This window comes from Astatotilapia calliptera, chromosome 7 (assembly GCF_964374335.1).
Source record: "Astatotilapia calliptera chromosome 7, fAstCal68.1, whole genome shotgun sequence".
NCBI classification, from domain to species: Eukaryota; Metazoa; Chordata; class Actinopteri; order Cichliformes; family Cichlidae; genus Astatotilapia; species Astatotilapia calliptera.
This window is the reverse complement of record NC_137428.1, coordinates 14,863,489-14,874,323: the sequence shown is the minus strand read 5'-3', so window position 1 is coordinate 14,874,323 and position 10,835 is coordinate 14,863,489. Positions and strand designations below refer to the sequence as shown.

At 39.0% G+C, this 10,835-nt stretch overlaps 1 pseudogene across 1 annotated transcript; it reads right to left on the bottom strand.

The window, feature by feature from the left end:
• Nucleotides 1–1,072: 1,072 nt before the first annotated feature.
• Nucleotides 1,073–10,471, bottom strand: LOC113027313 (proteinase-activated receptor 1 pseudogene; annotated as a pseudogene). The gene is made up of 3 exons (XR_013910694.1): nucleotides 10,066–10,471; nucleotides 3,463–3,471; nucleotides 1,073–2,307 (listed from the first exon to the last, which is right to left on the bottom strand). The product of XR_013910694.1 is annotated as a proteinase-activated receptor 1 pseudogene (transcript).
• Between the last annotated feature and the right edge of the window lie 364 nt (nucleotides 10,472–10,835).

The following is a 10,835-nucleotide window of genomic DNA, read 5'->3' as shown; positions in this document are numbered from 1 at the left end:
TACTCACCATTAATCATTGCCATTATTCATTTATTCGACATAAGGCATGATTTTTGCTTTAAATTCATGTATAACAATAGTTTTTCATGTTTTCATGGTAGTAATGTGGAAGTAAAATCCTCACATCAAAAATGAAAAAGAAGTGGCAGTTCCGATGGGATAAAGAGCCAAAATAAAGATGCCTGTATACTAGAGAAAACATGGAGTCAGAACGAGTCAAAAGGGAACATCTGTTTATTTTCTTGCAAGAGAATAACTCACAGGTTTCAATACAACCATGCATTTAATAGGAAAACACCAAGCAAGCCATTTAGATATGACACACTTTAACTGATATTTTCCTTTTTTATCTACATCAAGGCTTTTATTACATATTTGCTGTGATTGTTATGCCCCATACTGCCAGTAGCTGTTGAGCTTGAATAACTATGCTGTAACTCGTCAAAGCTTTTGAGGTTTTCATGCAAATGTAAGAAGGATAAATGTTAGTTATTTATTTTTTAAGACTTTTTGGGTGTCTAGAAATGTCATATATCATTTGATGGTATCCCAACGTCTAGGTTTCAGTATAAGGGTGTGGTTTGATGGTTGTACAAACAAAAACAGCTAAGGAATTGCAAGAGAAGATAACTCTATTTGCTGCTCTTTCTCACAGAAAACACTAAATATCCATTATAAATACTCATTACTTGCAGCCCAGCACAGACGTAAGATTAAGAGCTTACACAAATAGGCAACCTCACTTATGATACTATACTTTTACATATTGACATATCTGTTAGCATTATTTTGATGCTCATATTAATACATTGTGTTATTCCAAATAAATCAATTCATCAAATAAAGAAGCTTGAATTAAATATACAATAATTAATGTAAAGTTTGCACCAGCAGGGGGAAGCATAAAACAAACTATTTGGGCAGATATTTCACTCCATCTCAGTACTTCAAGCTCAATAACAGTTTAATCAACAAACATGCATTCAGAAAGAAAATCATTAAAGAATAGAAAAAATAATTTTACAATGAACTTTAACTTTAAATAAACTTTAAAATTATACATAAGAGTTAATTAAAATGTCAGCACAGTGTGAGAGTTAGTCAGACTAGTAGTTTCTTGTTTCGGTTGTTGAAGATGGAAAGAGTCCACTGATGTGTTTAATTCAGAGTGTTTGGTATTTTGCAGGTTTCTGGGTTTCAGCATTGTTCTTGCGCTTAATCTCCAGGAATCAGTTGTTGAATGAGTGATATCTCTGCTCTTTGACACCTTGTTACACTTCAGCATATTGGATAGTTGTTTCTGGCACTGCGAGGATCCAAAGTAGTAAAGCAGGGGATCCAGGAGGCAGTTCAGACTTCCCAAACACAGAAACACCAGATAGAGTGTGTAAGAGCCATCGGGTGCCTCCTGGCTCTTCTTGGGTTCTTCTTTTAATTGCAGGTAGTGTGCAAGCAGCAGACAGTTTGTAGGCATGAAACACAGTAGAAATATCACCAGCACAGTCAATGTCATCACCATTGCTCTTCTTCTCCTCTGTGATGTTCCTGGAACATCATGTTGGACTCTGCTCAATGACCAGATTATCTGAGCGTAGGACACCACTGTGATGAGCAGAGGCAGGAAGAAAAAAATGCAGCAGATGGTGAGGAAGTATGTCTTTAACCAGGTGATCTTATCTGTGGAGTGGACATCATGGCAGGTGGTGATGTTCAACTCACTGATGTGAAAAGTCTGGTCAGAAGAAACAAGAGGCACAGAGCCAGCGAAAGATAACACCCACATGGTTATGCAGGCTATGACTGTGGTCCGTGAGCTCCTCCAAGACAGAGCATTGATTGGATAAACTACAGCAAGCAGACGGTCCACACTGATGCAAGCTATGAGAAGAACAGAACAATACATGTTCCAGTAAAAGGCAGCAGTGACCACGCGGCACATGGACGGGCCAAATTTCCAGTCATTGCCTTCAAAGTGGTAGGAGATCTTGAAGGGGAGCATCAGTGCAAAGAGAAGATCGGCTAAGGCCAGGTTCAGCATATAGATTGCAGCTGGCTTCTTAGGACGGATCCCCCGAGCAAAAGCCAGCAGAGCACAGATGTTAATTGGCACACTGATGGAGCAGACCAGCGTGTAGAAGGAAGGTAAAAGGATGGTGGACACAGGGCCAGTTAGAAACTTCAGTGCCTCTTCTGAAAGTCCATCTTTTAAAAATGTTTCATTGGATTTATTAACTATGGTCTCATATGTCTGATATGTTAAACCTGCTCCAGATGCTCCGTCCGGTCCTCTAGTATTGTTTGAAGTGCCTAAAACGAAGAGAGAGATTTAAAGAAAAAAATGTGTCACTTTAACATATGTCAACTATGTAGCTTTAATATGGAAATTAAAGCTACATCATTGAGATTATTGGATAAAAGCTCTGTTAACAGAAGGTAAGAATGTTATTATGAAACTAGTGATTTAAGAAGTGAAATGAAATACAGATAATTTACTGGCTGATTTCAGGTGTAAATATCTGAATATTTATTATTATTTTATTTTTGTATTATTATTTATTTTTCCAGGTAAAAATCGAATTTCCAAGAGAGACCTGGCATCATGACAGGAAAAGTTTAAACATTGCAAATTTAACAATGGTCACAAATGAACGACTTTCATTCTACAACTTATAAACAGGTTGTTAAGTGCGCTCTAAGTTTAACATATGATGAGTTAAAGCTTTCTTATAATTATTGCTTGCAGGAAAGATACACATGGTTAGTGTGTAAATACTTCTTTTTGCCTCTTTTTATATTATTCAATAGTCTTGATTTAGAAAATTGTTTATAAAAACTATGATAGTTGATCTTTCACAGGTTACATGACAAATAGATTAGTTGAAGCTCTGAATCAGTAAAAAAGAAACATGCCAAATATTCTGTTTTGAACTTGTTGAACAAGATTTTAATGTTGCATATTTAACAATTAATGAAAATAGAGAGAATTGGGAGAACAATATGAGAGACTGGCAGATAAAAACAAATTGTTTGTGTTATTTTTTCAATGGTTAACACATGCAGTAAAAAGTAAGTCCATCACAACTAGAAACAGAAAACTCACTTACCAGGAATGTTTGTTTGTTTTTTCTTTATTATTATTGTTATTTTCTTGTTATTTTCTTCTTAAATATAACTGCACACTTTCTATAGGCTCATGTAAAGCTGAGGAACACGAGCCAATGAATTTAATTATGAGTAAATGTGGCTACACTGTTTATCTGTATATGACAATAAAACTTCAACCGTGAAACTATTATTTCTGCTTGATAACTGTCAAAATTAAATTTGTTTTAGAAAAAACTATAATATTATGTAGATTGACAAAATTATAAAATAGTCTGATTTCATCTCTAACATATCCATCAATTGTTTACTAAAAGTGCCTGTGTTAATTTAACATTAAATAACTCAAAGCTTTCTTACCATTGTTGCCTGCAGGAAAGGCACATGCACACAACAGAACCCACAGAAAATGTTTCCGAGGCACTAAAACCGTGGCCATTAGGATAATGGTATTAAATTCAATTAATCTTCGTTCACGTTCCTACTGCTGGATGTTCAAGTAAATGAGCTCTGCCCAAAGTCCAACCAGTCTATTCCAAACGCGCTCCTCCACCAGTCAGAGCAAACTGCACTTAGAGACACTGTCTGCCTTTTCTCATTTCACAGTCTCTACATCCTTGATATTCTCAGTGAGACTTCCCTCTTCACGTCCCTCCCTTTTAACAGCAAGAAACCTCTAGCTGAACCAGGCTCAGGGAGGGGCGGCCATTTGCCATGACCCGTAATTTACTCATAAATTATCATTTACTGATAAATTATAATGCACTCATGAATCACAATTTACTCATAAGAGTGAGGCCTTCATTGGAAAGACACACACACACAAACTGCAAAAACACAAAATTAATATCATATCACAGTAAGAGGTTGGGGAAATGGAAATGTTTATTTAAATATTTATTATGCTTACAGTATGAAGTCATACCATCTTCTTGATAGGCCAATTTAAATGCACTTAGCCTTGCTATAGTTAGGACAACTGTAATGTCTCTCTAATATGGGACAAATGAGAGAGGTCAATGAGCAAGGGGTCGTTGTACCAAACAATTCTTTAATTACAGTGCTTTTTCCAATTCTTCATTTAGTATTTCATTGTGACGCAAACAAATTTTGTCTTTTGGTAGTGGTAATGGCTTCCTTTAAATGCTTAATTTAGCAGTTTTGTGATTATTTTACAGTCATCTTGAGTTTCCACTTGGTGAATGTATATATTTTTTTAATTGTCTTTGTGACCAAGAACAGAGTAAAGGTTTCTCTAGCAGGCAACTGTGAGTTAATTATATACATGTAAAATGAATGTCAACCACTTCCTCAATCTGCCAGTGGTATATACCACGAAGGGGCTTGTCCTTCCATGATGGTTCCTCCTCTTCCTCCTTTTTCTTGGGTTTCTGCAGTCCGAGGTAACAGAAATTCTGACCTCTGGCTCATAATTCACCTAATCCTGTCAGTCCCAAGAATTACTTCCTGGAACCATGTCGCACAATCATGTCCCTGCCACTCAAGTTCATGTAACCTGTGCTAATCAGTGTTGGGACTAACGCGTTATTAAGTAACGCGTTACAGTAACTACGTTATTATTGTGGTAACGAGCACGGTAACTAGTTATTATTCCAAAATCAGGAACGCGTTAGTTGTTACTGGGATTTAGATAGGGTCGTTACTCGTTACTTCGTGTGGTGGCTATCGCGGAGCTTCCACAGATTCAATAACATTAGTAAGTGGTGGAGGCCAGCAGGTGGAGGAGGGAAAGGGGTCGCAGAAGGAAAAGAGACCCGAGGCGGCCACCGGTCCAAGTGTGAACTGCACTTCAGGTAAGAAGTTATGACCTGCAGTCTCTCTGGGTCAGATATGAACCAAGTTTAGGTGGAGTTTATTTCCGTTATTCTGACTTTTTCCATACTGCGTACTAGCTAGCATGACGGAGTTTCTATACAGCTGGGTGGGTGCTATGATGTTAACGATGTTAAACTTTATTTTGTTCATAAGTTATTAGAGTTGCCAACCGTCCCGTCTGGTATTCAGAGAAAATATTACACGTTTCTTATTGAGGTGAAAAGGAACAGTTTGTCCCGTAATTCAGCTACAATGAAAAAGGCACAAAGCTGGAGTTATTCTGTGTCTTTGCTGCACAGCTGCCTCTTCTTCTTTCATTCTCCCCCCTCCCTCTCCTGTTTCTACTTCAATCATGAAACTGATCAATGATCAGCTGATCGGCTCTCTTGTTTGTTTATCGCCCACTTTGCGCCAGAAAGAGGAAACCAGGGGATGTCGCGCTAAACAACAGCAGCACGTTTAAGCTTGATCAGCTGTTGTTAGAATGTATTTAATATTAATTTCTAGTATCAGCTGATGTTTGCTGGAGCCACAGCTGCAAAAAAGCTGCTGGTCATGATATGGTTTGGATATCTGGTGAGAGGGAAACATGAAGATGAAACCAGGAGATGTCCTTACTGGATCATCAGAGCTGAACAGGTGATGGAGAAACAGCTTTATCTTTAGGTGACATGAATGAGTTGAAGGGAAGTTATGAACTGTTTCTGAGAGACAAATAACACCAGGATCCTTTTTTAGGTAGCTGACAGCTGGTAACTGTGCAGGTGCGGATATAGCAAAGTTTTTCCAGGGGGGCCAGGTAGGGCATTAATAGGGAAAGGGGGGCACAAAGAAATACTTTTCTTTCTTATTCTCATTTAAAATGTCTAGCTTTTAAAAAATAATTATCTGAATCTTACAACAAACGATTGATAGATTGATGCATATATACCATCAAGACAGTGAACATCACTGTCACAACAGCGTTTGTTGTGAGACTTTATGATTTTTCCTATAATGGTGGGCCGTTCTCTAGTCAAAATGCCCGGGCCAATTTTTTGTCCCAGTCCAGCCCTGTATGCAGCTCATCTGCAGCCTGGTGTTGCCTACATCTTCCTATTCAGAAGGCAGAATTTCAGAGTTCTAAGTACAATCGAAAGCACCGCGACTTTCGTTTAGTTTTAGTTTTAGTTTAGTTTCTACATCTATAAATAGTATTGCCACACTGTTGTATATAGCCCCCTCACTCACTCCCATCTCATTAGTGTCTGTGTTCTCTCGTAAATTAATTAACGTCACACTTCGAGTACTTGTGTGTTGTATCTGCCCTTTTAGTCCACTCTGCCTGACAACCGGCATTGACAACAAGACTGGAATGACACTCAAAGTTGGTTCTGTTCAACTTTTGTTTTCTGAAAACGCTACATCCAGATGAACCAAAGCAACTTTCGGAGATTTACTTACCTGGATGATTGAGCATGCATCAAGACGAAACTCAAAGTGTTGATCTACGTGATGGAGAGCTGGTTAAGCACTAATGGAAAATAGGGATGGGTACTGGTATCCGGTGCCATTATGGTTCTGACATAAACGGTAGTAACCAGACCGAAAAGCAGCGCACATTTCGGTGCTTTATTTCGGTGCTTTTTTTTTTCTGAGATGTCATACACTTTGTATTCTAGCCAATCATTTTACCTTTGCGAGCATAGTAGTACGTTCTTTTAGAGCAGAGCTACAGATTAAAAATGCCCAAAGCGAAGGGGTCAAAGTCTGGCTGTACTTCACAGCAAAAGATGCAAACTCAGCAGCCTGCAACAAGTGCTTTAAGGTGATACTGTGCAAAGGAGGTAACACCTCGAATCCAATGAAACACCTGGCGACGTATAGCATTTTGTTAAAAGCCGAGAAATGCACCATATTTGATAACTTGCTGCGAGACCTCACACCGAGCACATCTACTGCGCGTGGGTTGCCTGTTATCTGACCCGGAGCAACATCCCCCCAAAACCCGTAGAGGAGAGTCCTGGCCCCCAGCCCTGCCAGTGTAGCAGAAATGATGATGGATGATGATGGCAGCAGCAGCCGTTCTTCTCTGCGTGAGTAGCTTAATGTTGTTCGTGTGTAATTCACGTTGAGTAGGCTAACCACGTTATTACATTAATGCATATAAGGTGAACTAGCAAACACCGTCGTAGTTACATGCGGCTGTCTTCTTGTTTGATGGCAGATACTCCCTTCACCCTGGCCAAAAAGGCTAAAATGACCAAAGAAAAAGTGGAAAACAACTAAACATGAGAGGTTTTTGGACAAAGTTTGTTTTTTCCATTGATTAAGCACTGCTTCCAGCCAAGAGTGATGTCATAAATCCCCTATAGCTGCAGAAAAGGCTAACATTGTTATCTTTTTACAAAAAAACAGCTGAACATGAGAGGTTTTTGGACCAATTTTGTGTTCTCCATTTTTTAAGCACTGGTTCGAGCACCGTTTGAGCACCGGCACCGTTTCAAAAGTACCGGTTTGGTACTGGTATCAGATAAAACCTAAACAATACCCATCCCTAATGGAAAACAGGAAACTAGAACCCTAGAAAAGAAGTCTCCTGAGCATCTGAACCATTAGCAAGGCAATTAAGGCAATTTGCCGAGAATTACTTTGTGTCCATGTTTGTTGACATATATGGGTAAGTCTTATATTACAGACTACATTTTCCTGAAAACTATAAACAAACAATGGTGTAGTGGTGAAATAATGGCTAAATGGCTTTGCTAACCACATTCAATCACACCCAGGCTAGTTTGGTACTGGGTGCAGACAACAACCTCTGTTGTCCTGCTCGTGAGATAATTTCATATATCAATTCTTAATGGCCTGTTAGTATGTGGGAGACATATCTTCAGCTCTGCTGAGAATCCAGTCATTGGGTGGGACTTTATTTTTATGGGCACACCATACGTCAATCACATTGTGTGAAAGAAGGAAGGGGGGAGACCTTTCAGAGTGTAGTGGTATAGGGCAGGTACCGAGAGAGGTGGGGAACACTCTTGATTTAAATACAAGTGTTTCAGGAAAAAGTGAACAATGAACCTGCTGGATGTGGAGGTCCTGGGCTGGTGTGGTTACACGAGGTCTGCGGTTGTGAGGCCGGTTGGATGTGCTGCCATATTCTCTGAAACGCCTGTGGAGACGGCTTATGGTTGAGAAATGAACATTCAATGCACGGGCGACAGATCTGGTTGACATTCCTGCTGTCAGCATGCCAATTGCACGCTCCCTCATTGCTTGTGGCATCTGTGGCATTTTGCTGTGAGACAAAACTGCACATTCCAGGGTGGCCTTTTGTTGTGGGCAGTCTGAGGTACATCTGTGCACTACTCGTGATGTCAGATCAGCATCCTGATGTGGCACACCTGTGAGGTGGGATGGATTATCTCAATATAGCAGATGTGCCCACTACCACACATTTGGACTGATTTGTGACCACTGTTTGGGAGGGATGGTTATATTGTGTATCTGGAATGAATTTTAGGTCTCTACGTCCATCCCATGGGGAATGGGAGCAGTAACAAAGATGTTGCGTTTATATTTTTGTTGAGTGTATATCTCACTTCCTCTTTCCCCTAAAGTAAAAGAGGTTAACTTTAAAATTATAAATGAGGTTTATCCAACCAATGAATTCTTAAGACGGAAATTTAACTTAGATGTGAACGCCTGCACATTTAGTGAAAATGATATTGAAAGTCTGGATCACTTGTTTTTCTACTGTGAATCAGTGCACTCCTTCTGGATTGACATGTGGAGCTGGCTACAGTCCAGGAGAATTCAGTTATTTGACGGTGACAGTAATACAATTTGGAATACTTGCTGAGAATGCAGATTTTGACTTGATGATTAGGACGGTTTTGTTACTGGGAAAAAAATTTATTCACAAATGCAGATACTTTAAAGCTAAACCATGTATAAACAGATGGCTGAATGACTTTAAACTCTGGGCTAAATCGCTGAAACTTGTGAATAACAAGAAAGCTCAGAAACTTGTTAAATTATTTAACAAGTTTGATCTATGTTAAAAAGAAACCTCCCTATTTAATGATCATGATTGCCCCTTTCTTTGTTCATATTCCTTTTTTTGCCTTTGGTTTCAAACCCTTCAATGACTGTTCTTTCTTTTTTTTTGTTGACTCTTTTTGGCTTTGTGTTTATTGTTTTGTTTTTGCATTTTTCTTTTCTCGTTGTAACGCTCAACTGAGGATATAACATATTCAGATTAATGATGGTGCCTTGTATGTTATACTGTTGTTTATAAATAAAATTCACAAAAAAAAGAAGAAAAAAAAGAGAGAGCTGTCGCTACCCAATCCGTACCGGAAACGGTACTACAGGAAATGCATTTTATATACCAGTTTCAGTTACTTTTGTTAACATGTTAACAGACTAAGTTCAAATTGTATTAAAAATAATACCATCAATATGTTATGTTACTGGACTACACTTACTGGACTTATGGCAGTAATTTGAGAACCATAAGAGACTCTTACAAATGTTTGAAAGAAAAGATTTTGTAATATAGATGGAGACTCATGTAGAAATATGAAGCAATATGAGTTTATAAAATTTGATTTCTGTCATGGTGTGCTGTGATAGGCAGGTTGTAGGACCCAAACTCAGGACTCTTACGTAGAATGAAACTTAAATCGGCAGCTTTTATTGCTGGAAAAACATTTTCATTAGAGATAAACGTCACAAAAAACAAACCAAAAACTCAAAACTCATATAACTGGACTCAAGAAACTAAAAACTAAGAAAAAAGAACTAGGAAAACAAGTCAGGAACTATGAATAAGAATTAACTAAAGAACACGAAGGGAAAAACAAAACACCCAGCCCACTGAAAACTACTGAAACCCCCAAAACATGAACAACAATCATCAAGGAACACATTTACATATTTACAATTACTGGAACACCAATACTAGATCGCAGACCCAGTACGGTGACAATTTCAGTTTCAGTGTCAGTCAGTGTCTTTTGGTCTGCAACAACAGCAGAACAGACTTTTAAGTCTTTTGAAGAAGCCCTTTTTCTTCTTCCTCTTATTGATCTGAAGGTCTTTGGACTTCATACTGGATTCAGGTTCAGGAAAGTTCCTCACAGGGAACATCAGGCTCTGGCACACTTTCTGAAAGAGGTCCTTCGATCTTAAGGTCTTGAGAACTCAGACTTGATGCCCTTTCAGCAAGAAGTTCCTTACAGAGAACGTCAGGCGCTGGAACACTTTCTGGAAAAGACCCTTCGGCTGGTGGAACATTTGCCATTGAAAGACAGTCAGAGGAGCGTTCTTCATTTGTGTTCTTCACAACAGGAAGAGTTGAAGGAGGCTCAAACATTTCAGATATCTGGATCATTGCTACATCAGCAATGGTCTTCAGCAACACTGGCGCAAAGTTTGCAATTGTGATAGACAGAATTTCTTGAGGAAATTTCTGTCTGATCTCCATCAGGATGCTGTCGACCATATTGTCTCGGATGGAGTGGGTGAAGATGACCTGTGTTTCCATCGCTGTGAGACACGATCCAAAGTGGCCTTGGTGACACTCGTGGAGAGGATGCTTAGATTCTGGGAGGCCATGTTTAGGAGTGGACAAGGAGGAAGCTCCCAGAAGCCATGGAGAACGCGGGGAACTTCCTCGATCACTACCTCCTGCGCAGTGAGCAGTTTGGTGTTATGCTGTTCCAGCTGCTTCTTTTTCAGTGTAGTCCTTCACCATGCTGAGGAGTTTAGTTGTTCTGTAGAAAAACATTATAAGAATTATCTTTTAAACATATTCAAAGCATCACTTAAATATTGAAACACTGTAGCTGGACTGTTAACCCTATAATGCCCTTTGTATCATACTTGATACATGAGTTTCTGAGACCTCT